This window comes from Nycticebus coucang, chromosome 10, assembly GCF_027406575.1.
Source record: "Nycticebus coucang isolate mNycCou1 chromosome 10, mNycCou1.pri, whole genome shotgun sequence".
NCBI lineage: Eukaryota > Metazoa > Chordata > Mammalia > Primates > Lorisidae > Nycticebus > Nycticebus coucang.
This window is the reverse complement of record NC_069789.1, coordinates 55,677,513-55,682,472: the sequence shown is the minus strand read 5'-3', so window position 1 is coordinate 55,682,472 and position 4,960 is coordinate 55,677,513.

Sequence of the window (4,960 nt, the reverse complement as noted above, 5' to 3'; positions counted from 1 at the left end):
GGCGATGACGGAAAGTGCAGCAGGGAGGAGCGGGGCGCCAGGGAAACATCTCCTCCCCCGCCCTTCTTCCCCCCTCCTCCGCACGGCTGTGCGCCTGCGCAAGCAGCTTGGGCGTGCGGGACCCCACACGTCTACGCGATTCTGATGATTTCCTTCCATTCCTTGTGCGTTAGGTTTTGTCTTGAGTAGAACTCAAGTAAAACTCCCGTCGGTTCGGTTGGTTCAACTCTGCAAAATTAATTGAAATCATGTTGTATTATATACTTGGAGTTCTCTGGAGTGCTTTCCTTAAAAGCTTTTTAAATTAAGATCTTTATGTTATACTATAAGCCAGGGGCATCGGCTAGAATTTTCTCTAAGATTTTCTTCCTCTCTGATTTTTAATTTAGATGGGGTGTTAATAACAGTGACAGGGAATCTCCTGTTGTTTCAAGATTTGGCCAGATAGTCACCCAGGCAGGGAAGAGAAATTAGTGTTCCCTCAGAGAGACAGCCAAGTATCCTGGAAAGAAGGATGTAAACAACTGGGACCCTATACTTAATAAATTAAACTTTGCACATTAAAACTAAAGAGCAGAGTATCTTCCACCATATTAAAAAATCCTAATGTCTTGATTCAGTGACACAGTTGCATAGAGGAGAACTCCACATTGGCTGTCTAAACATTAGGCCTTCTGCAATGTCTGCAATCACCTATTGTGGCCTAGGTGCCAGTCCCAACTCCTCCTAAACCTCCATCAGGTCTTTGTTTTTTATTTATTTTATTTTATTTATTTATTTAGACAGTCTCACTCTGTTTCCTTGGGGAGTGCTGTGGCATCATAGCTCACAGCAACCTCAAGCTTTTGGGCTCCAGCCATCCTCTTGCCTCAGCCTACTTCTTAAGTATCTCAGCCACATGGCCAATGTCAGAGGAGGCCATAAGGAGACAGCACCGACAGACTTCTGTGCCCTTGAGCCCACATTTGGCCACACTGGAGGATATGATATCTTTGAAGTCTGTTGCAGCACAGCTATTGAGAACATCTCTGTCCAAAGAGCTGAGGAAAGTTTTTCAGATGTCATAGATAAGAATATATCAGCTTGGAGCCCATAGCACAGTGGTTATGGCGCCAGCCACATACACTGGGCTGGTGTGGCCGTGCCAGCTAAACAACAATGACAAGGGCAACAAAAAAATAGCCGGGCATTGAGGCAAGGGCCTGTAGTCCCAGTTACTTGGGATGCTGAAGCAAGAGAATCGCTTAAACCCAAGAGTTTGAGATTGCCGTGAGCTGTGACACCACAGCACTCTACCGTGAACAATATAGTGAGACTCTGCCTCGAAAAAAAAATAATAAAATAAAAAAGAAGAAGAAGAAGAAGATATCAACTGTAAGCCTAAAAATTAATTACTGGTTGACAGGTGGGAGCCCAGGATTCTGCCCTACAGCATCCGTGCTCCCTCTTGGTAAACTGTGAGCTCCCTTTCCCCCTGTGGGCACAACTCCCCTTTTCTGCCTGCTCCCTGACAGCCAACACTGTTGTCAGGTAAGCTGACTGAACTGAGTCCAGCAATCCTGGATCCTTGAGCATTCTATTTGCAGCCCCAAAACCATCCCACAGGGTTTCCAGCCTGTTTCCCACTCTTGGGTCAGAGCTGCAGAAATGTAGCAAGGCACAGGTTAATTATACCAAGAAGACTGCCATTTACTGGCAGAAAAAATCATTTTCACTAATTATAATTGGTAGTATCATGGCTATAAGTTGAATTCCTTACAAGAGTTGAAAAGACCTTGAAGCAAGGATTCACCAGGTTAGAGATTCACTTTTCTTTAATCTTCCCTTATTTTCTCTTTTGCATGAGTATTTACTTAATTCACTGGAATGGAGAAAATTTATTTAATTCAGTGAAACTTCACTGGACACTTACTTGGTCAGGCTCTGTGGTTATTAAGATGAATTAGACTTCAAGGGCCACAGTGGTATTTATGATCTCTCTCTCCTTTTTTTTTTTTTTTTTTTTTGAGACAGAGTTTGCTCTGTCATCCCACGTAGAATGCAATGGTACCATCTTAGTTCACTGCAACCTCAAATTCCTGGACTCAAGTGATTCCCCTGCTTCAGCCTCCCAAATAGCTGGGACTACAGGTGAGTGCCATAACACCAGGCTAATTTTTCTATTTTTAGTAGTGATGGGGTCTTGCTCTTGTTCAAGCTGGTCTCTAACTCCTGAGCTCAAGTGATCCTCCTGCTTCAGCCTTTAAAATGCTAGGATTGGGGCGGCACCTGTGGCTCAGCGGGTAGGGTGCCGGTCCCATATGCCGGAGGTGGTGGGTTCAAACCCAGCCCTGGCCAAAAAAAAAAAATAAAAATAAAAATAAAAATAAAATGCTAGGATTACAGGCATTAACTACCTCTCCTGGCCTTTGTGACCTCTTGAAATCCACCAGACAGAAAGGTGCCCAGACTGATACTTCATGTATGGCTACCTGCCATTTATCCCTTCATCAACCACCTCTGCCCTCTACTGAAACCCATACTCAAATACCCTGAACATGTGGATCATTGATATTTACATTTCAGCTCTGACCAATGGTTTGAGAATTCTTTAATGGACCATGATGCTTCTTCAGCTAAACAAATGTTTTCACAGTCTCAGCAGAATATCCTCACCACCTACAGATGATCCAAGGCACTGGGTTTTTACTTTTCTGAGTATCTCCATGCCTGTTTCCTCATTTCACCTTCATTCCAATGCTCTGGGCAGTGTGTGAGGAATCTCGAACGCACAGAGATCAATTAACCTGCCCAAGCTTGCAAAGTACCTTGCATTATTCAGTTTGTGAATGATGTTTTCCAGTCACTAGGAAAAGATGGATTCAATAAATGGTGTTGGGACAAATATCTGTCCATTGGGGGGTGGTGGTAAAGTTTAATCACCTCATACATTTCATAAAAAGAAAGTTCAGAGAGATTAAAGATCTCAATGTAAAGAAAATCTACCACAAAACTGAACATGCTTTTACTATATGATCTGGCAGTCACTTTCCTTGCTATTTATATAAATGAATTAAAAACTTATTTCCCCCCAAAAGTTCACCGTTGTTTACAGCAGCTTTCCCAGAATTCACCCAACTAAGAAGCAAGACATTCTTCAGTAGATGAATGGATAATCTGCAGTGTAGTCATACAATGGAATATTATTCAGCACAAAAAAATGAGCTATCAAGCTTTTAAAAGACATTGAGGGGTCAGTTGTGGTGGCTCACACCTGTAGTCGTAGCATTCTGGGGGCCAGGGCAGGATCCCTTCAGCTCAGGAGTTTGAGACCAACTTGAGGGAGAGTGAGACTCCCCATCTCTACTAAAAATAGAAAAAATAGCCAGGTGTTATGGTAGGCACCTGTAGTCTTAGCTACTCGGGATGCTGAATGAGGCAGGAGGATCACTTGAGCTTAGGAGTTTGAAGCTGCTGTGAGCTAGGCTGAGGCCTCAGCACTCTAGCCTGGGCAACAGAGTGAAACTCTGTCTAATATAAAATTTAAAAATAAAATAAAATAAAATTTAGAAATGGAGGTATAAAATGGGAATAACTTAAAGGCAAAATCAAACAAACAAACATGGAGGATCCTTAAATACATGTTAGTCTGTTAAAGAAGCCAATCTGGAAAAGATCATACTATGGTATGTATGTGACGATTCCAACTATATGACATTCTGGGGGATAAAGACAAAACTGTGAAGATAGAGAAAGGTAAGGGGGGAGGGAAGGAAGAATAGGCAGAACACAGAGAATTTTAGGACAGTCAAATGATTCTGTATGATACAGTTACACTTGGGACACATAATTATACATCTGTGCAAACCCACAGAATGTTTGGACACCTAATGAACCCTAGTATAAATGATGAACCTTTAGTGGTAACGATATGTCAGTGTAGATTCATTGACTGTAACATGCAAAGAAATAAACCTTGATTCATACCTCAAAGCCTATTCAAATATGGACTCAGAACAGATTGTAGACCTGAATAGAAAACATAAACTATAAATCTTCTAAAAGAAAATATAAGAGAAAAATCTTTGTGACCTACCTTGTGTTAAGCAAAAATTTTTTAGATATGATGCAGTAAACATGATTCAAAATGATTTTTGAACTTTATCAAAATTAATAAATTCTGCTCTTGAAAAGACATGTTAAGATCTTGAAAATTGCTGAGAGTATATTTTAAGTGTTCTCACCACACACACACACACACACACACACACACAAGATGTAATGCATGTGCTAATTGGCTCAATTTTGCCATTCCACAAGAAGCTTGTTTTATACAATAAACCCTCTAAGTTGACCACCCAAGGGAACATAACAAATTGGTCAACATATGGAAGTAGTCAACATAAGGGACTAGGCCTATAGTACTGATATGTACATGTGCATGTCTGGTCTATGAAAATTAGGTCAACTTAGGGGAAAGGAAGGAAGATGGCAAACTAGAGGCAGCTTTCACCAGAGGCTCCTGTCCAGAGGGAGAGGTACTAGACAGAAGTAGATTCAGTGAAGCAGAAAGTGAGGAGGTGAACTAAGAAAGAAGATAGACAAGGGAACATTATCTCTGCTGAGGCATGCTGCGACTCTAAGGAAACAAATTCCAGTTATAAAGATCTTTGCCAAGAGAACGAGAGACCCCTCCCCCAAATAGGAGGCTTACTGTCGGCTCTCTTCAAGCAAGCAGGGAACAAAAGACCTCTCATTTCACCCCACGGGAGACAGCCACTAAACACTAGGCCTCCTTCTCCAGGAAGGTCCCACTTGTGAGCCTAGGCATCATCCTGCCCAGCATAAAATTGAATAAATATTTTTCCCACAAATCTGAACTCCCAGTCTACCCTTCCCTCATCATCTGAAGGTCTGCCCCCTGCAGAGCCCACAGTGTTTGGTAATTCCCTGAGAAGCCTGGGCATTGTGTGGGCAGCTG